The sequence below is a fragment of the Nannospalax galili genome, unplaced genomic scaffold, assembly GCF_000622305.1.
Source record: "Nannospalax galili isolate Female #2095 unplaced genomic scaffold, S.galili_v1.0 scaffold171, whole genome shotgun sequence".
NCBI classification, from domain to species: Eukaryota; Metazoa; Chordata; class Mammalia; order Rodentia; family Spalacidae; genus Nannospalax; species Nannospalax galili.
In genome coordinates, this window is record NW_008329362.1 from 804,678 (window position 1) to 827,836 (window position 23,159).

Here is a 23,159-nt window from a genome sequence, read left to right on the forward strand (position 1 = left end):
AACTCTTTTTGAGAGGTGCACAGCTATCCTCTCGGATGTACTGTTGTTCTTTGTTTTTGTTTTGTATTGTTTTTAGCACCTTGCTTTCTATCTTTAATAAAATCCCAACTTTGCTTCATACTAGATATTCATAGAATTATCTTCTTTGTCAATGCCACAAATCCTGTTTTTTTTTAACTGAGGTCCCTAAAAGATGAACAGAATTCTCCAGGTTGCTGAGGATCACAGTAAGGACCCATGTCTCTCTGTCCTGTCACTGTTGACAGTGGCCAATGACTCAGATTTCAAAACTCATTTTCAAGCCATATCTTTGTTCTCACTCTGGTATCAGCAAGAAAATTTCTTTTTCAGAACCTCTGTTTTAAGGGCAGCAGGATCAGTAAAGATCAATAGCACATTTGGCCAATAACCAAAGTACTTTCAAAAATAAAATTTTTTACCTCTTTTGTCTCTCATCAGGTCACCAGCAGATGGACTTTGCTGGAAGCCTGATAGAAGAAGAGAAGGGACACTGCTACAGTTTCAGATATGTAAGAATGTAAGCCTTCTGAAGTGAAATCTTAATGATTTTTATGGGGTCATAGTTTTGATATGCTGAGCTCTCAGAGTCTCAAGTTCACTTTTACGTACAATCCTTTTCAGCTGTGTTTCTTGTTGAGACAAATTTCATAGAGACATATGCTTGCCTGGAGACTTCAAAGGAAAATAATCATGTTGAAGGGGTGGTCTTGACCTGACCTCTGTGTTTGGTCATATTGAAAGTTTCCTCTTACCCTTCCCACCCAGCAACAACAAAAAAGAGCATGTCACTCTCTTCTGAGTCATGGGACTCTGTTCTGTTGCACTGCTAGTAAGATGAAACTTAATTCTTGGACACTGAATCAGAGATAAATTAGAATCAATTTTCCTTATGATACTTTGAGATGGACCATATGGCTTCCCAGACCAAAGTTCTAATTATGTGCTTACTCCAATTTGAAAAGCTGTCCTAATCACACCCTTAATCCAGTCAAGCATTTAGATGGCAAGTCCTCCTAAATTTGCATTTCAATCCGCATGGTCCATAAAGTACACTCAGCAGCTCAGTGGGCAGCAGGTCCCTGTACTTACAACCTCCAAATTCACCTCATTCTTGATGTGTTCATTTCTCCCTTTCTCTAATCAAATCAGTACTGCAAAACACAAATAAAAGAATCAGAAAAGGAAAAGAAATCTACTGGAAATTAAGATACTTTAATGATTTTATGTTTGAGTATTTGCTTTAGCAGTACATTTTGATAATAGAGGTGAATGAGTGCATGACATTCTGTGGGGCAAAAAAAGCTCTAAATTCAAAGGGTACACTTTAAGAACTACAGGGTGCTTGAGATTATCATGTTACAAAAATAAGTTAAACTCAGAAAGGCAAAATCACCTTTTCTCTCATATGCAAAATATATAAAAGAATAAAAACAGACACGAATTAAGTGGAAAGGCCACTATTGGGAGGAAGACTGTGATCAGTGGAAGGTGGGAATGGGCAGATGAGAGAAAGTAATGGGCAAGGCAGATATGATCATAGTACATATTCTGTGCACATATAAATATCATAATGAAATTCATAATTTGTAAAAATAATAAGGATCTAAAGAAGAGAAAGTAATGTTTTATTGATTCAATATGTTGCAGTTTTTAAAGTTGCTGATGTTTCTATCTGATGAAGTCTGCAAACAATCCATTGAAATACTTGTCTGAACATGAGTAGCTTCAGCATTTGCTTGTTTTGGGAAATACTGTCCCCAAACACTTGTGATTAGCATTTTTGTATAATAAAACTAATTAAACAAAGTGCCTGCCAGCGAAGTCCAGTGACCTTTGTCCGCCTACCACAATGGTGTTTTTTAATGCATTTACCTTGCAATAAATTGTAGTTTTTCAAGAACACAACTGTAAGCAATGTTTGGGTTTTTTAATTAAAATTTGTGGGTCTGGGAGATGACTCAACAATTAAAGGTCCTCTCCTCCAAGCCTGACAATCCAAGTTCCAACCCAAACCCCAGTATGGTAGGAGGAAAGAACCTAGTCCTCTAAGTTGTCCTCTCAGATTCATATGTATGCCAGATGTGTGCATATATGCACGCGTGTGAACACACACACACACACACACACACACACAAAACCATAAATAAAAATTTTAAATAATAAAATTAGCGCTCATGCATAGATGACAAGTCCATACCTCCTATTTCTAAGATAATAAAATATTATCAAATATATAATCCTAGGGAATTTGGTGCCTCAATGTGGGAAAGAGGAAACAAAGGAAAAAGGCAGAAAGAAAGGAAAGGATTATAGAAAGGAAAATAAATTACTGCTGCTGAACAAATTAGAATGCTTCTAGAAGCATGATAATCCTCATGCCTAGGTTAGGTCCTCCGTTTACCAAAAGCCCAAGGCCCAGGCTGTAATATATTTGGAGAAACAATGTATTGTTCCTTGAATTTTTCAATATAAACTTTTCCAATATAGCAGAACGAATCAAATCACACAGGTAAGTGCAGAGAGAGGGAGGAAGACTGGGAGCTTGTGCCCTTAAGCCCCAGATATAGCTAGCTTTTAAAGTCACATTCCTTTTGATATTATATATTAAGGACAAATATGTTCGCCATTATTTCTTTAATAGCGTTTTTCAGTCACACGTCTGATCTTTTTACTCTCTCACAGAAATAAATCCAACGTTTTAAAATTTTAATTTCTAAAGTTCCATAGTGATTAAACAAGCAGTTAGTTTTAAGTGATGATGATAGTGATTCAATGAATTATATATTCTGTATATTAAAGTTATAGGCCAATTCTCTTAAAGTTCTAAAAAGTCAATTTTTGTTAAAGGCAAGACTGCATAATTGCCACTTAAGTGCTGTAGAAATAAAAAGAATTTCTTTACCATCATCAAACTTGTATCTCCATCAAAGATACTAATGTTTTCTTTTGTCTTCAGATTTGCAGAATAATTAGGCTTTGCCTTGAGGACTCAACTCAATATCTTAAGAATGGAAGAAACTCCTTTTGTTTCTGGGCACTTCTGTGGATTAAAAACACTTGACGCTGTGAACGACTTAAAAAAGAAAAGAAACATTAAAATGGGGGCGTGGCAAATAATTATAACTGAAATAATCTAAATTTTGAATATTGCTTGACTATAAGCTGTTCGACAAGTTTCAAATTGTCACATTAGTTATGTTCATCTTTATTGTTAATGAAAATTATTCAGAGTAACTAGATATTTGCAACATTTAAAAAGCTCATTAAACCAAATTAAACTATGTTATCAGTTTGTGGTTCCTTCCATGTCATGTTGATCTTTCTCTACCCCTGCTACTTAAATAGCTTTAAACATTTATGCATGCAATCTATCACACATATATATTCAAATTTTAAACAAAAGTTTCCAGAGTGATCTTGGAGAATTTGGAGAGTTCAGAGTTTGAGGGTCCAGAGACTAATTGTAATTTATCTTGGGCTATTGTTAGCCCCCTAAGTAGCCATTCCTTGCCTGTCTCTGTGCCTGACATAACCTCCTGTGACTAACAGATGAAAGTATTTTGGAATGTAGTAACTTAACAAAACCTTAGCTCCCACCAACCTAAAGGCTAAGAGTATAGTCAGATAGCAATTAAGACCTATAGCAGAATACTCCCTACTTTGCTATATATATAACTCATGCACCAAAGGTACCCACCAATGTATTAGAATAGTGTCTTGATTTATATCTTTATTTGTTCTGTTACTATAAAAATATCAGGAAACTGTTACCAAGTTGGAACATGGAATGTGGAATGACCTAAATCTGTTTCCAGGTTATTGTCACTCAAATTCGGGTCCAGAATAAGCTATCTATTAACCATTCTGAGGTGAGAGCTGTGCTTTTGCATCAGTAGAATCAACAATCTATATTATTAGATATTGAATTGTACTGAATATCTCTAGAACTGATGTATATAAATGAGTCGTTATAATCTTTGAATTAATTCTTTGGCACTTGGAATATATAATTCTATTTTCTTCTATGAGTTTGACACTCATGTAAGTAGGATCATGGAGACTTTGTCCTTCTTAACTGACTTATGTACATAGCATAATGTACGTTAGGTTCATCCATGTTACTGTAAATGGCAGTTTTCCTTTCCTATAAAATTTGAATGATATTCAGCAGAAGTACATACATTGTCCATTCATCTATCAATAGTCACTTGGGTTGGTCCTATATCTTTATATGATGAATAATAGTGCAATGAACTTGGACTTCAAGATATGAATTTCAGTTGTTTAGGATAAACGTCCATATGTAGAATTACAGGATCACATGGAAGTTTAGTTTTTCACAAGTCTTCATATTATTTTACATAGTCTAGTGCATGCACCATTCTACATTCCCCAAAAGCAGGATAAGGGTTCAGTTTATGGACAGTGTTTCGTGAGCTTAGATACCTCGACCTAGGAGAGCAAATCATGAAAACTTTTAAGAAAAGCCCATTCTGGGATTCTTTGTAAAATGTTCAGCAAAGCAACTTATTAAGGGCCATATGATAATTCAACTCTCTTGCACCTAATATAAAATTTCAGGCTTACTCTACTGAGACCAATCATATTTACAATTTTTCTTTGATATTATTTTTTAGCAATATAGGGAAACCCTAGGGAAAAATTTGTTCTTCAGTGAATAACTACATAATATCAACACCTACCTCTTAGTGATAAAGCCTTACTCTATCAGAAGTGTCATCTCCCCATTGTAAACAAATGACACTAATGCAAAATAATTATAGACTATAGACACATAAATAAATTGTCAGGTACAACAAAAATATTTATTTCAGTAAAGCTCATAAATGTGATATTCTTCCAATTCACCTCTGAATAAGTTCCAATGAAATCTTTAGCACATGCTTATTTTATTTCTATATGAAACTCACAATTGTACCATTTTCTGAAGGCTATCTTTCAGCAAATGCATTAGTACTCCTGCTGTGCTCAAATACTGAAGGGAATTAGCTTAAAGAAAGTGTTCCTTCAGCAGGAGAACAGTGTAGGAACAAGAGTGGCAGCTGTGGAGGCCATCAGTCAATTAGACAAACAGAAGCAAAAAGCTTGAGTAAAGTATTTCAGTGGCAACCTAAGTCATACAAATTCATTTAAGTAATGAATTTATTTTATTACAAAATGCTTAGGATGTGTCATATTTCTAAGCCAAGTGCAAATCTTAAAACTTGTTATTAACCTAATATAAGCTGAGACCATTATAGGACAACTAATAGTCATGATATGTAGTATAATTTTGAGTGGCTATTAAAAGTAATTTATACACAAAATAAATAAATTGATTTCTTCCTAAAAGTTATTTTCTAGTAAATACTCAGTAATAATTAAGACCAATATATTTTATGTCTATGCTTAAACTTTTCTTAAAAATTACAAAAAAATGTCATATTCTAGAGTATTGAGAGTTTATAGTTATTTCTACAAATATAGAGCATCTCTTAATTTAAAACAATCTGCAGAGATCTGCCACAACATTTTAACATCTAATTATCAGCATGAGATTTAATTTTATAGAATAGTTTGTTGCCTAGTAGAGTACAATATAATCAGTTTCTGACAGATAAAATCAAAACTATTTTTCTTTTAACAAAGATATCAACATTTTAAAAATAACAATAGACATATTTTCACAAAAGTGTGGGAGAATGTATTGCCTCCCTTTATATTTCAATTTTGATGTACAGATCAAAATAACATTTATATAATAGTGTTAATGGAAATATCTCATTTTTAAGTCCTATACATTAATAAATAAGAATGTGCCTTTGTAAAAGGACAGTTTTTTGTCAATAAGTTAGCAACTTAATAAATAAACATCTTTGGGATACTGAAAAAAGTAATAATAAAAAATCTGCAGAAATACACACAGCCATGATAACAAATCAGGTGTTTTTGTTTTAATGATAGATTCAGCCTGATCTATAATATTAATGAGCTAAATAAAGATATGTTAGTGACTTAATATGAGAGTCTTCTAAGCCTATTATGTCATGGCTATTACTATACCTTTTCTCCTATTGAAACTATACATGAAATCTGCCAAAAGTAACAAAGGAAAAAATTAAACAGCTTTGTGAAGGCATTAAAAATTGTTTATATCTGTGTTAAAAATAATTAACTTCAACCCCACTCTTATGGTATATACACAAAAAATTCAATTCCAAGTGAATCAAAGAATTAAATGTGAAAGGTTAAAAAATTATATAAATTTTCTGGAAGGTTTCATTGTTTCTCATGATGTACAAATATTTCTTAGTATACAAAAAGCAATAATCAAACCTTAAAGGGACACTTCATAACCTGCTTTAATTAAAATTAAATGTCATTATAACCAAAAAACTCATTATAATCAATGAGAACTCTGACCAGGAGTGGTACTTCATACCTGTAATCACAGCACTACAGAGACTGAGGCAGGAGACTCACCATGAGATTGAGTTTGATTTTGAGGCTAGCCTGGGATTCTGGGTGAGACTTTGTTTCAGAAGATGAGGAGTGCTGTTTAGAAAGTCCTTTCCTATGCCTAAAGGTTCCAATGTATTTCTTCTTGTCCATCTTATACACGATATAGGGTCTTATGTTGAGTTCCTGGATCCATTTGTAGTTGAGTTTGTGCATAGTGAGAGTTAGGGATCTAATTCTACATGTCTTTATCCAGTTTGACCAACACCATTTGTTGAACACACTGTGTATTGTCCATTGTGCACTTTTTGTTTTTTTATCAAAAATCAGGTAGCTATAATTGTATGGATTTAAATCAGGGTTCTCAACTCAGTTTCACTGATCAATGTTTCTATGTCAGTGCCTTGCTGTGTTATAAGGTCAGGGATGGTAATGCCTCCATAAGTTCTTTTATTGTTCAATAGCATTTTATATATGTTGGGTTTTTGTGTTTCCAGGTGAAATATGAAATTATTTTTCAATTTTTGTGAAAATTTGTGTTGGAATTTTAATAGGTATCACATTGAATCTGTAGATTGCTTTTGATAAGATGGCTATTTTCATATTAATCCTATAGATCAATGAGTGTGGGAGGTCTTTCCATCTTCTGAACAAGACTCCTATAGGACAAGCATTAGATCCAACCATTGACAAAAGAGACCGCATGAAAATAAAATCTTCTGTACATCAAAGACACCAGAAGGGAACAGAAGGGAAAAATCTATACCTCTGACAGAGGGCAGTATCTAGAGTATGCAAATAAATAATTAGAAAATGCAAAACAAAAAAATAAATTGTTTGGCAAACAACAAACAAACAATGGCAAACGGTAGGAGGATGTGGAGAAAGGGAGCACCTGTCCACTGCTGGTGGGAAGAGGGAGAGGGGAGATTGTTTTACATATGTTTAACAATGAGTCATTTAAATCTGTAAAGGATATTATAGACATCAGTAAGTAAAAAGACAATGCAAAATTTCCAAAACAGAAGAAATGAAAATAAATGAATAAATGAAAATATTAAAATCTTCAGTAGTCTTTAGAAAAATGTGGTTGAAACCACATATTACATTCAATTACAAATTCAAAAGGAAAATTTCATTTATATTACTGTTAAAAATGTGGTCAATAATGTGAAAATACCATACACTGCCAGTGGAAGTACATACTTATAAAACAAGTTCTCCTTTTATTCATACTCTGTCTCAAAAGATGTAAACTAGCCATACTTTTTGCTTCAATAAGTACTAACAAAATATTCATCACAAATGTTAATAAATTAGAGAGTGTGTTAATGGCCACATTTTAAAGAACAGTATATAACAAAAAATAAATCAAGAACATGAATGCACTTTTTAAATATAACATGAAGCAAAGAAGACACAAAAGACTGCAAAGATGATTCAAATTTATATAACTGTCACAAACTTGCAAGTTAAGGGTTGTAGAATTTAGAAGACTGGCCTTGACTGGGGCAAGACAGTAGAAGAGGGAGAGTGGCTGCAAATGCAGAAAGCAATGACCCAAGGAGAAGCTAGAAAGTGGAGCTGGGGTGCTCTGACGGTTTATGTGTGGAAGTAAGCTGTGTTTTGATGCTGAGTTCATCAAGTTTTATGCTTAGATATATACACGTCCGTGTGTGCATTGCATTAAAAGGTCCTAAATAATTTGTAAGTATGGTGTGGATTTACCATACTCATTTGCAATGCAGATGTGTTGTTAATACAAAATCTGAAAGCACTTTTCCCTTAGCAATAATCTCATGAAAATAAGCCTATCTACAAATAAGGGAGTTGTCTTTTTGAATAGACATCCCCATCTTTTAAATTAAAAGATTAAGAAATCTTTGGGATGGGCTGAAATTAAACTCTGAACTAAATCTACAAACTAAGAAATGTAAAGTTCATTTTGCTTGAATTTAATTACTGTTTGTGTATTTTATCATTTAATAAAATCTCATTCAAAAGAAATGGCATTATTTCATCATATCTCACAAAGAATATATGACAAAAACATGTGCAAGTTATTTATTTCCCTAAGATTTTCTTAATTTTCACCCCATCAGTGCTTTGTAAGAAAACTTTCTAAGATATGTGTAAAGCTGAAATTTCACATTAGAGTAGATCTAATCTCTCATGTGCGTATCAGTTTAAAGGAATACAAAGTTTCCATAAGAAGATTCTCTGCTCTATATGATGTGAACCCTTCTGCTTTGCCATAGCTTCTTTCCCCACCAGGATGAACTGAATCCAGTCAAACCATGGGCCAAATAAGCCTTCCATTAAGTTGTTCTGCCAGGTATTTTGGTCATACTGACCAAAAGCTTACTGCTACAGCTGCCCTAAAGGGTGTGGATTAGAAGACAGCCTCAATGGTCTCCTCTTTAGCTGCTTCAACAAAAAGAAGAATAAGATCTATTTGTATTCATAGCTAATACCAAAGAAACTCTTTTTACTATTTTTTAAATTTAATTTAATTAATTAATTTATTTATTTATTTATTTATTTATTTATTTATTTTTGTCTTTTTGAGACAGGGACTCCCTGTAGCCCCAGCTGTCCTGGAATTCACTATGTACACCAGGCTGTACTTGAACTCACAAACATCTGCCTGCCTTTGCCTCCCAGAGTGCTGGGATTAAAGGCGTGCACCACCACGCCCTGCTATTTTAAATTTATTTAATAACCACATAATTAGAAGAAGCGTTTCATTACAGCTTTAAAATAGTCAATAACAATTTCCAGAGCAAAGATACATCTCTTTCAAAAGCGGCTATAAATTTTTAGGTTCACAGTTGAATTAATACAGTTATACAATATTGAACTCAGTATAAACCCTGTAAGACATAAAATTGAATGAGTTTTTAACCTTTAAAAAAAATCTCCATTTCATTTTAAAATATATTGTTTCCTAGAGAAAGTCTCATTTTTAATGCTGCTAATACTTAGATGTTTGCACATGCATCTCTAATCTCTATGTATTATTACTAGGCACAGTTGGTTACACTCAGATCCTTGGCACCTGAGTAGGGATATAAAGTCAGCAGGTAGATTTCAATGATAATGTTTATCACATCTACTAATTAACATGAAGTAAGTTTTTATGCTTCCTCCTCAAACATAACTCATTTTTTTCTATTAGTTGATTTTTTGTGTCTATATTATACAGAATATCCCAAACAATATTATTAATCTATATACCCACTTCCCAAATGGCACTCTCCCAGAGCCTCCCCCCACCCCACTGGAGCCCATACACTCTCATCCCTGTTACTGTCCACTGTGTTGTTGGGACCCCCCAGCAGTTCCCCAGTGCTTGTCCATCTAATGAATGTAGTCAGCCTATTTAGAGATCTTTGTTTTAAGAAGATCAGCTGTTCCTCATCTAGCAGCAATCAATTGTCTCAATATTCCTTTAGATAAGATTGGGGTCTGCTGTTCATTTTAACAGTTCTATGCTGGGTTACTATCTGGGAGCCTCTTGAGCCACCCTGGCCACCAACTCAAAGGAAGGTATCTCCTTTCAGGCATTATTTCTTGTTATATAGTCTTTGGCTATACATATGGACTCTAAAAAATTATATTGACCCCTTTAATCTTTGGTTTTACTTTCCATTTGTGTATTTAAGACCCTAATGTTGGCCCATTTTTACTTTTAAGATTGTTGAGGATGTGTTCCTCAGGGGTCACATGGGCTTGGGAGGAGGCCCTGGCTCTTTTCTTTTGCCAGTTTCATCTAGTGATGATGACTCAAAGGGCTCAACCATGGCTAGCTTCGCTTGGAAGCATGGAAGAAATGTTTCCTCTTTGTTGACCTTCCGCTTTGTAGAATGGACACTGGCTCATGTCCATCTGGTGGGGTCTCCATGGTCTCCTTGGTCAAGAGGACAGGTGACTCAACACAGTTATAGGGCATTTTGAGAGATCTTCATAGTCTCCTGGAGCTTAGTTGACTGAGGGAAAAGTGCCAAAACTGTCCTTTATGTCCCTCTGACCAAATTAGTATAGGCCTCAAAGTATGGCTGTTAAACATCCAAGAAGGTTAGTTCCGCCAGTCTGCTACTTTTAATTACCATGTGCCATGCAGATAAAGCTTGGCTAAAGACCAAATGTTCTCAGATAAACCTTGCCTAGACAGATATTATATTCCTTATTCTAATTGTATGTATAATTTGTCATTAGGTTGTTGGACTAACATGGTTCCTTCTGCTTTTTTAAAAACTGGCTAGGCATTATTTATCTCTCGCATTGTCTAACACTTTCACCATGGTTTCCCATTTAATGTGCTCCAATTTTCCTACTTTTCCTTATTAATACACTTCTCATATGGTCCCACCTGTCTTGAGCTCCTTCTTTCATTTTATACCCTAGGTTCCTTGCATAACCTTCCATCCCCCCCCTTAAAATAACTCCATTTTTTATCCATATCTCTCTTATTAATGCCTGTATCCCACTGTTCTTCTCTTTCAGATTCTATCTTTTCCTCTACCTCCCTGGTTATTTTCATTATCCTGGTTCCTGTAGTTATGTCTGGATATATACTCACTTAGAAGGATTTGGAGCTAGGATCCACATATGAGGGAGAACATATGTCTTTTTTTTTTTAAGTCTGTGTTACTTCACTTAGTATAACAGTTTCTATTTCCATTATTTACCTATGAATTTTATGATTTAATCTTTCTTTACTGCTGAGTAAAGATGCTATACTCCATTGTATAAATGAACCACATTTTCATTATCTGCTCATCAGCTGAGGGACACTAAGGTTGCGTCCATCTCTTACCTATTGTGAAAAGAGCAGCAACAAACATGGATGTACAAATGTCTCTGAAATAGGATGAGTTCTTTGGGTATATGCCAAGGAATGGTATAACTGGGTCAAATGGTATGCTCATTTGTAGTTTTTTAAGAGTTCTCCATACTGCTTTCCATAGGGGTTGAACAAGTTTGCAGTCCCACCAGCAGTGGATAAGTGTTCCCCTTTCTCCACATCCTCTCCAACATTTGGTAGCATTTGTTCTCTTGAACAAAGCCAGTCTGACTGGGGTAAGATGAAATCTTAATGTGGTTTTAATTTGCATTTCCCTAATTACTAATGATGTTGAACACTTTTAAGATGCTTCTTAGCCATCTTTATTTCTTTTTTGGGGGGAACTCGCTGTTCAGCTCCTTAGCCCATCTTTTAATGGGGTTACTTCCTTTCTTGGTTTTTTTTTTTTGTCTTTTGAGTTCATTATATATTCTGGATGTTAAACCTCTGTTAGATGTGTTGCTGGTGAGGATTTTCTTCCATTCTGTGGGTTTTCTCTTCACTTCCTTTGTTGCTTCTTTTGATGTACAGAAGCCTTTGAGTTTAATGAGCTCCCATTGCTGATTCTTGACCTTGTTTCCTGAGCAATTGATGTTCAGTTTAGAAAATCCTTTCCTACACCTATATCTTGTAGGTTATTACCAAAGTTTTCTTCTAACAGTTTCAGAGTTTCAGGCTTCATATTGAGGTCTTTGATCCATTTGGAGCTGACTTTTGTGCAAGATGAAAGACTGGGGATTAGTTTCATTCTTCTACAGGCAGAGATCCAGTTTTGCCAGCACCATTTGCTGAACATACTGCCTTTTCTCCAGTGAATGTTCTTGTCCCCTTTGTCAAATACCAAGTGGCTGAAATTGCATGTGCTCATGTTTGGGTCTTCAATTTTGTTCCATTGATCTATGGGTCTATTTTTGTGCCAGTACCATGTTGCTTTTATGACCATAGCTCTGTAATACAGTTTAATGTCTGGTACAGTAAACCCCCCAGCATGGCTCTTACCACTCAGGTTTGCTTTGGCTATCCGAAGTCTTTGTGCTTCCATATGGATCTTAGGAAAGTATTTTTCCAATTCTTTGAAAACTGTCATGGGGATTTTGACTGACATTGCATTGAATCTAAATGGCTTTTGGTAGGATGGTCATTTTTACAATATTAATTATTCCAATCCATGAGCATGGGAGGTCCTTCCATCTTCTGATGTCTTCCTCAATCTCTTTCTTTAAAGATTTAAACTTTTTATTGTAGAAGTCTTTAATGTTTGGTCAGGTTTATTCTGATATATATATCTTTTACGCTATTGTGAAGGGGAGTGTTTCCATGTTCTCATTCACTGATTGCTTGTTTTCGTTATATAGGAAGACAACAGAATTTTGTAGATTAATTTTGTAACCTGCCAATTTACTGAACGTGTTAATAATTTCATGAGTGTTCTGGTGTAATTTTTGTTATCTCTTACATATAAAATCATATTATCTGCTGAAAGGGATAATTTGATCTCTTCTTTTCCAATTACTACACTTTTAATTTCCTTCTCTTGTCTTATTGCTCTTGCAAGAGTTTCAAGCACTATGTCAGAGGCATGGAGATAGTGGACAACCTTGTCTGTTTCCTGATTTCAGTGGGAATGTTTCCACTTTTTCTCCATTTAGAACAATGTTGGCTGTGTGTTTGTTATATATGTCTCTAATTATTTTGAGGTATGTTCCCTCTAATCCAATTCCCTTTAGGACTTTGAACATAAATGCATGTTGAATTTTCTCAAAGGTCATCTCTGTCTATTGAGATGACCATGTGGTTCTTGTCTTTGAGCCCATTTATATGATTTATGATGTTTATTGACTTACATATATTGAACCATCCCTGCATCTCTGGGATAAAGCCTACTTGATCATGGTAGATGATCTTTTTGATGTGTGTCTGTATGTGGTTTGCAAATACCTTGTTGAGAATTTTTGCATCTATGTTCATTAAGGATATGGGTCTATAGTTTTCTTTTTTGGTTGTATCTTTTCCTGGTTTGGGTATTAGAGTGATGCTGGCTTCATAGGAGGGATTTGGAAGTTCTCCCTCCATTTCTTTCATTTTGAATAACTTAAGTAGTACTGGATGTAAGTCATCCTCAAATGTCTGTTAAAATTCTGCTGTAAATTCATCTGGTCCTGGGCTTCATTTAGTTGGGAGGTTTTGTATTACTGTTTCAATTTCCTTATGTGTTATGGGTCTGTTTAAGCTGTTAGTCTCTTCTTGGTTTAGTTTTGGTGATTCTCATGCTTTTAGATACCAGTCCATTCCTTAAGTTTTCCAATTTAGTGGCATATAGGCTTTTAAAGTATTCCCTTATAATGTTCTGGATCTTTGTGGTGTCTGTTGTGATGTTTCCCCTTTCATCCCTGATTTTGTTGATCTGGAGGTGCTCTTTCTTTCTTCTGGTTAGCTGAGCTAGGGGTCTGTCAATCTTTCTTATATTTTCAAAGAACTAGCTGTTGGATTTGTTGAATCTTTGTATTGTTTTCTTTGTTTCTATTTCATCAATACACCTCTTGGGTGTAGCCATTCCTTTCTTCAGCTCTTTGTATTGCTTCAAGAACTCTCTAAAGGGCTGGTTTTGAGGACATAATTTCTTTCAGCCTATTTATGTAATGGAAGATTTTTCTTTCCCCTTTGACTATATTAGACATTTTGGCTGGGTAAAGTAATCTGGGGCATCTTTGGTCATTTAGAACTTGGAATACTTTGATCCATGGTATTCTGACTTTCATATTTTGCACTGAAAAGTTAGCTGTAATCCTAATGGGTTTTCCTTTATATGTGACTTGTTTTCTTTTGCAGCTTTCAGTATTGTCTCTTTGTTCTGTACGTTTACTGTTTTTACTGTGATGTGCTGTGGAGAATTTCTGTTCTGGTCCTGTCTGTTTGGTGTTCTGTATGCTTCTTGTATTTGTATGGGCATGTCTTGGGGAAATTTTCTTCTACAATCCTGTTGAAGATCTGGTCCATAACATTATCTTGAGATTCTTCTCCTTCCTGTATGCCTGTGATTCATTGGTAAGTTTGGTTTTTTTTATGGTGTCATACAATGCTTGTGTATTCTATTCTTGTGTTTTCTTAAACTTCTCAGAATCTTTGCTTGAGTGGGCTAATTCATCCACTTTATCTTCCAGTCTTCATATTTGGTTTTCCATTTCATTCATTCTATTGGTGAGGCTTTCTCCTGTCATTTCTAATTGGCTAACTGAGTGTTTCGCTTCTTTCTTCATTTCATCCTGAGTACTCTTCAATATTTCTAGCTCTTTTCTGAATTCATTCAGAAGTTTAACCCTATCTTCCTTCAGTTCTTTGATTTTTTTGTTTATTCCTTAAATCCAGTGAATTCTTTATCATGTTTATAATTGCTCTTTTGAGTTCCATTCCTATGTTATCTCTAGGGGCTTCTCATTGTACTCCTCTAGAGGACTATTGGTACTTGGTGGGGATATATTGCTTTGGTTTTTTCATGGTATTATTTTTTCTCTCTGGCTTTGACATGTGAATTTCTTTTGTAATTTCTGTTTCTTGTGTGAGACTCAAGCCTTCCTTTAAGTTTAGGTCTTCTTTTTGTAAACTTCGTGTACCTTTGTGGTTTACTTGTTGGGCATGAAGAGCTAGTTAGTCTAGGCTTCAGGTTCTCTCTTTTGTTTTTATGTTGGAGTGATCAAATTGCTTTCAGCTTCAGGAGTTCCACAGAGGCCCAAGTTGGTTGAGGATCAGATTCTCTCACGCTTTCTTCTAAGGTCTGGATCCCTCCAGGAAAGATGCTGTCCTCAGGTGTTTAGGGGCTGGGCTAGCTTGGGAGCAGGGCCCAGGAAAGATTTTGGTCTCAGGAAGCTGCTGGCTCTGCCACCCAGGGATACAAAGCAAGGTGGCAGTGGGAAGAGGCCCTAAGGGCTCCTGAGAACTACTGGGAGGAACTGGGTTGGTCTGGATGCAAAGGATCAGGAAGCAGTGGGGATTCTGGGCCAAGAGTTCAGCTGAGGTGTCTGGGGTGCCAAGACAAGAAATGGGCCAGTACCCAGCCTAGGAGGAGAGATGGGGCAGAGGAGCTGGGAGGGTGAATGAGGCTGTGGAGGTCAAGGTGTGTTGGGTGCCACTGGATTTACCCATGAAAGGCGCTGGCACCAGGACACCAGAGGCCATGCAGCCCAGGGAAGCAAAGGGAGGTCAGGGCTGGGTCAGGCACAGAGAGCTCCTGGGGACTGCAGGGAGGGATTGGGTTGGTCTGGATGCAAAGGATCAGGAAGCAGTATGGATTTCTGGGCTTAGAGGTCAGTTGAGGAGTCTGGGGTTCCAATACAAGAACTAGGCCACTCCCCAGGCTAGGAGGGAAGTTGAGAGGGTGAATGAGGTTGGGGGAGTCAAGGTGTGGAGGGCCACAGGACCCACCAGGCAAGATGTTAGCACCAGGGAGCTGGTGGCTGAGCTGCCCAGGAAAACAAAGGGAAGGGGGGGGGCAGGACCAAGCCCAGAGGGCTCCTGGGGACAGCAGGGAGGAACTGGGTTGGTCTGGATGCAGAGGATCAGGAAGCTGTGGTGGCTCTGGGCCGAGAGGTCAGCCCTGGTGTCTGGGGTGTCAAAACTAGAAATGGGCCAGTACCCAGGCTAGGAGGAGAGATGGGGTGGGGGAGCTGGGAGGGTGAATGAGACTGGGCTGGTCAAGGCACGGTGGGCTCCACTGGACTTACCCAGGAAAGATACTGGCACCAGGACCCAAAGAAATATTTTAAATTAGAAAATATGCAGGACAATATATATATATCACATTTCTATAAGAATAATAAAAACTTCACAGATGGATTCATAAATAAATGTGATTTAAATTGCAAATTTTTCAATGGTATTACATAAGAAATTATTGAAAAGATAATTTTTATATTGTGTATAGGAGACATCAATTCTATGAATATTTTTAGGTTATTTGAATGTAAACTTAAAAATTAAGCCTCAGTGGCTGAAGAGATGTTTCAGTGGTTCAGAGCACAACTGCTCTTGTAGAGGACCTGAGTTTGGCTTCCAGCACCCACATGGTGCTAACGATGATAATTCAGGGGATTCAGTGCCTTCTTCTGACCTCTGCAGGCATTGCATGCATGGGTACACTTAAGTACATGCAAAGCAAGACACTCACACACATAAAGTAAAATTAAAAATAAGTAAAAAATGAACTTTTATTCTTTATATGATAGATTTCATCATTTTGCTATGATGGTCTTTCCTCTCTTTTTCATTTTTACTCTTCTTAATCAATGTTTTTTTTCTCTGACAATGTCATAAAAACATATAATGCATTCTGATTTTTCTCCCACACCCTCTTTCATACTGCATCCTTATCAATACCTTCTTCTTTCAGTCCCTTTACCAGATTCTTGGTTTTTGGCTAAATTTTGTGATTCATTTAGTTTAACTAGGGCTATCTCTGTGAACATTGGACTGGAACTATATGCCAGAGCCTGGTGGGGTCACCAGGGAGCACACAACAGAAGGCAATAACTACCCTCAGATCGCATGACTTGTTTCTATGACTACTATTTGGAATAAATGAATTTCTTTGGACATAGGCTCATGCCATGTGAGCCAGTATCACTTATTTCAGAAATGTGTGGGCATTTTATTTTTAAAATATGCTTATTTCACTATTTCATTTTGTAATAATTTAAGAATAATAATAAAGTTGTAAGAAAAAGGAAAAATTCCTGATGATAAGATTCTTCAATGTCAACTTTTATCCCTTGTAGTATTCTCTCTCTTTCTGCCTCTCTCTCTCTCCACACACACACACACACACACACACACACACACACACACACACACATACACAGAGAGATAATTTCCCTCATCCTTCTCTGCATATCTATGAATTTATAATGTCACCTCCAACTTGAAATCTAACTTTAATCTAAAGGCATAGAATTTACCCTAATGTTCTCTCATTCCATACTTATAAATCCTCTTTACAGCAGTTAACTATCTGATTTATACAATTCACATGTATTTACTATTCTGCTTAATCCTAAACACACAGAAAACAGTTTCAAAATTGTTAACCAGGGAAGGGAATGGTAGCATATACCTTTAATACCAGCACTCAGGAGGCAGAGGCAGGTGGATCGCTGTGATATCCAGGCCAACCTGGTGTACATAGCAAGCACCAGGCCAGTTGGGTCTACAGGGATCCATGTCTCTAAACAAAACAAAAAATTTTAACTACTAAAAAATTATTAATTAAGCATTTTTTAGCTTGACATCTTTTATTTAAAATACAGTGTTTGCAATTCCATCAACAGTGAATGAGCATTCCCCTTTTCACCACATGCGAGTCAGCATTTGGTGTCTTTTTTTTTTTTCCTTGATCTTAGTCAGTCTGACTGGGGTAAGATGAAATCTTGAGTGCTTTTGACTTGCATTTCTCTAGTTACTAAGGATGTTGAGCACTTTTTAAGGTGCTTCTTGGCCATTTTTACATCTTCATTTGAGAACTCTCTGTTGAGAGAGGTCCATAGCCCATCTTTAGATTGGGTCATTTCCTTTCCTGTTTCTCCATTTTTTGAGTTCTTTCTATGTTCTGGATATTAATCACCTGTTGGCTATGTACCTTGTGAATATCTTTTCCCACTCAGAAACAGTGTCAGCATACACATGACCCATGGAAACTCAATCAGACCAAAATCCCAGCATGGAACTGGGGAAATGAGCAGCAGGCCCCACCCTTAGCCAAAGAACTATTGGAAGCTAATTACTGCTTGGTGAGAGAGAGTTGATGTTCTTTAAGGGAGAGGCCAACTAGACTCCAGTGAATGAACTTCCACTGAAGGACATCTGGATACACAAACTTGACTCTATAGGCCTTAATATATATGACAGAATGTGTGAAATTCAGTGTGGGGGCTATGAAGGGGTGTGGATAGGGAGGGGCGTAAAAATGATTAAGATATTTTGCATAAAGTGCACAAAAGTAAATAATACATTGAAATAAAAAATTTTAAATAAAAATGGAAATTATTGAAAATAAAAGAAAATATATTGTTAAACCGGTATTTAACCTCAGTTCACTTTTCTTACCCTTCAATGTGGTGATGTCATTCATGTGAAATAAAATTGGTGCATATATTCTATTGGACTTCATAGATTGATTCTATATCCTTATATTTTTTTCTGTGCACATGATCATATTTCTAAAAGTCAGAGTTTCAGAAAGAAGTGTATTCAGAAAAATATCAACATGATCTCATCCATTCTACCTGTTCCACGTCTTTTCTTTTTACCCCATGTCAATATTTCTGTATGAAGAAGGACCTATCAGAAGTTCATGATCCCCCAAGACTGAGGCAGGAGAACTATTATAAGTTAAAGGTGAGCCTGAGGAGCTGGAGATGTGGCTCAGCAGTTAAGAACACTGACTTTTCTTACAGAAGACCCGGGTTCAAATCCCAACACCCACATGGCAGGTAACAACTGCCCATAACTCCAGTTCCAGGGGTTCCAACGGCCTCTTCTGTCCTCCACAGGCATTGCACGACACAGGTACACTTACCTACATGCAGGAAATACACTCATACACAAAAAATAAAAATAATAGGGGATGGAGAGATGGCTCAGCAGTTAAGAACACTGGCTGCTCTTCATGAGGACTCAGGTTCGATTCCCAGCACCCACATGGCAGCTATGAACTGTCCTGAACTCCAGTTCTGAAGGGCATCCGAAGCCCTCTTCTGACCTCCACGGCATTGCACTACACAGGCGCACTCACACACATGCGGGCAATACATTCATACACATAAAACAATAAGTAAAATATCAAAAATAAATAAATAAAAATAATAAATAAAATATTTAAAAATAAATTAAAGAAAAGAAAGGACAGTCTAAGCTATGGAGTACTACCCTGTCTAAAAACAGAAATAAACAGAAAAAAAGTAGAAACAGGTGACAGCTATGCTAGTCGGTGATGAGGTTGCATTGGAGTTACACGGCAGTGTCTGAAGTGTAGATTTTTTTCTAATTTTATACCAAATACTTTTCAACAATATGCCTTTCAAGATCCTAGAAGATAATTTTTAAATCTTTCCAAAGATTTGGATTCAGCATATGAATTTAATATTTTAGTATTATATATGTTGAAAGAATAATAAACATAAAAAGCTATGCATACTTCACTAATATATCTAAAAAATGCCAAAAGAAATATTTGAACTTCTTTAAGGGAGTGAACCTAGGGGTAGATATGGTGATTAGACTCCAGTGGATGAACTTGCACCGAGGGACATCTGGGTACAACAGCTTGACTGGATAGACCTTAATATATATGACAGAATGCATGAAATTTGGTAGGAGGGGTCTATGATGAGTGTGGATGGAAAAGGGTTCTAAACATGATTAAGATTTATTGTACGAAATGCACAAAATGCAATGAAAATATACATAAAAGGAAATTTTAGTATTTATTCGACTAAATCACTTTTGAATAACCCAACATTGTCCCTGGCACAAAATGTCTTTAATTTGAGAAAACCTAGATTTCTCCATTTCTCTGAAGTGTCGAAGGACAACATTCTCTCTTTTTTTTAAATTTTTTTTTTTGGTCTTTTTTGACATTTGAAAGGATGTTTTAATGATCACGGTTTTACAGTGTTAAGATTCAAAAAGTTTTGAAGTAAAATAGACTGTGAGATTATCAAATCCAATATAAACCTTGCATTATTAAATTTCTCATGCCTTTTAAATCTTAAGTTACAAAATGCAATAGACAAGCAGAGATATATTGCCAACCAACTGGGCAACTGTAGAAATATTTCAAACAGTTTTGAATTCAATTCATTTCCTCTTGTAATCCCTTTGAAATAAAACCATGAAAATCAGACTATCTAATATCTCTTTTGGAAAATTAGCTGACAAATCAATACTTACACTATCTTACTGACAAAATAATGTTTAGTTATGCCAAGTTTATTTTCTACTTCTTTTTTAAAAAATTATTTATTTAATAACCACATACTTAGAAGAAGCATTTCATTACATCAGCATTGACATATACAATAACAATTCTCTGAGCTAGGATGCATCTCTTACAAAATTGGCAGTACATCTTTAGGTTTACAGTTGAATTATTACAGTTATACAATATCGTACTCGGAATAAACCCTATAAGACATAAAATTAAATGAGGTTTTAACCTTTAAAAAGGATCTCCATTTCATTATTAAAATATAGAGTTTCATGCAGAAAACTTCATTTTTAATTCAATTGACATTAAGAGGTTTGCACATGTGTTTCTAATCTCCATATATCAGGTTATTACTAGTCACAGTCAGTTACTTTCTGAGCTACTTGGAATCTGAGCATGGATATAAAGTCATCAGGTAGATTTCAATGATAATGTTTTGCACATCTACTAATTATTAAGGAGCAAATTTTTATGCTTTGAAGAATTATTATTATTTTTTTATTTATTTTTTTACACCCATTCCCCAGATAGCACCCTCCCATAGCCTCCCTCCCCCCACTAGAGCCCTTATACTCTGATATCCCTGCTACAATCCACTGTGTTGTCGGCACCCCAGTTGTTCCCCACTCATCTGGTGACTCTAGTCAGCCTATCTAGAGGTCTTTGTTTTAGGAAGATCAGCTGTTCCTCATCTAGCAGCAATATTTTGTCAATATTCCTTTAGATAAGATTAGGGTCTGCTGTTTATTTTCACAGTTTCATGCTGGGTTGCTATCTGGGAGTCCCTTTGGCCACCCTGGCCAAAAATTCAAAAGAAGGTATTGCCTGTCTGACCTTGTTGTTTGTTATGTAGCCTTTAGCTATGCATATGGACTCTTAAGAAATTATGTTGGCCCCTTTAATCTTTGGTTATACTTTCCCTTTGGGTGTTTAAGGCCATACAGTTGGCCCAGATCAGCCAATTTATTTTTACTCTTAAGGTCGTTTGAGGATCTGTTCCTCAGGGGTCACATGGGTTTGGGAGGAGCCCCTGGCTCCTTTCTTTTACCAGTTCCACCTATGTGAAGATAAGTCAAAGATCCTGCTCAACCATGGTGGGCTTCGCTTGGAAGCATGGAGGAAATGATTCCCCTGTGTTGACCCTCCTCTTTGTAGACTGGACACTGGTTCCAGTCCATCTGGTGGTGACTCCTCGTCCTCGATGAAGAGGACAGATGACCCATCACCATTATAGGACATTTTGAGAGATGCTCATAGTCCTCTGGAACTAGTCGACCCAGGAGGGCAAGGAGCAAAAAGTGTCCTTTATGTCCCTCTGACCAAATTATTATAGGCCTCAAAGTATGTCTGTATGTCTGTTAAACATCTAAGAAGGGTAGTTCCACCAGTCTGGTACTTTTAATTATTGTGTGTCATGTAGATAAATCTTGGGCAAAGAACAATTTTTCTCAGATAAACCTTACCTAGATACATATTTCTTGATCTGCTATGTATAATTTGTCAGTAGGTTGTAGGACTAATATGGTTCCCTCTGGTTTTCAAAACTAGCTAGGCACTATTTATCTCTCATCTTGTCTCACCCCTCCATCATAGTTTTCGCACTTAATGTGCCCCCATTTCCCCTCTTTCTCCCTGACTAATACCCTTCTCCTATGGTCCTACCTCTCTTGAGCTCCTTCTTTCCCTTTATCCCCTAGGTTCCTTATATACCCTTCCCTCCTCCCTCCCTTAAACTAACCAAATTTTTATCCATATCTCCTTTATTAAGGCCTGTTTTCTAATGTTCTTGTCTTTCAGCTTCTTTTTTTTTCCCCTTTACCTCCCTGTTTCCTTTCCATTATGCTGGTTCATATAGTTATGTCTGGTTACACACTCATTTATCAGGGCCTGGTTCTAGGATCCACATATGAGGGAGAACATACATCGATTTTTTTTCTGAATATGTGTTACTTCATTTAGTATAACAGTTTCTAGTTCCAACCATTTACCTGCAAATATCATGATTTCATCTTTATTTACTGCTAAGTAAAACTCCATTGTATAAATGAACCACATTTTCATTATCCACTCATCAATTGAGGGACACTTAGGTTGCTTCCATCTCTTAGCTCTTGTGAAAAGAGCAGCAACAAACATGGATGTATAAGTGTCTCTGCAATAGGATGAATTCTTTGTGTATATGCCCAGGAGTGGTATAACTCGGTCAAGTGGTAGGTTCATTTGTAGTTTTTTAAGAGTTCTCCGCACTGCTTTCCATAGTGGTTGAACCAGTTTGCAGCCCCACCAGCTGTGGATGAGTGTTCCCCTTTCCCCATATCCTCTCCGAAGTTTGCTATCATTTGATCTCTTGATATTAGCCAGTCTGACCAGGGTAAGATGAAATCTTAAAGTGATTTTAATTTACATTTCCCTAATTATTAGTGATGTCGAACATCTTTTAAGATGTTTCATAGCCATTTTTACTTTCTTTTGAGAACTCTCTCTTCAGCTCCTTAGCCCATCTTTTCATTGGGTTGCTTCTTGTCTTGGTTCTCTGTTTTTCGAGTTCATTATATATTCTGGTTATTAAACCTCTGTCAGATGTGTCGATGATGAAGATTGTCTCCCATTCTGTGGGTTTCCTGTTTGCTTCCTTGGTTGCCTCCTTTGATGTACAAAAGCTTTTTAGTTTGATGAGGTCCCATTTGTTAATTCTTGCCCTTGTTTCATGAGCAATTGATGTCCGGTTTAGAAAAAGCTTTCCTACACCTATATCTTATAGGTTTTTCCCAATGTTTTCTTCTAATAGTTTCAGAGTTTCAGGCTTTACATTGAGATCTTTGATCCATTTGGAATTGACTTTTGTGCAGGGTGAAAGAT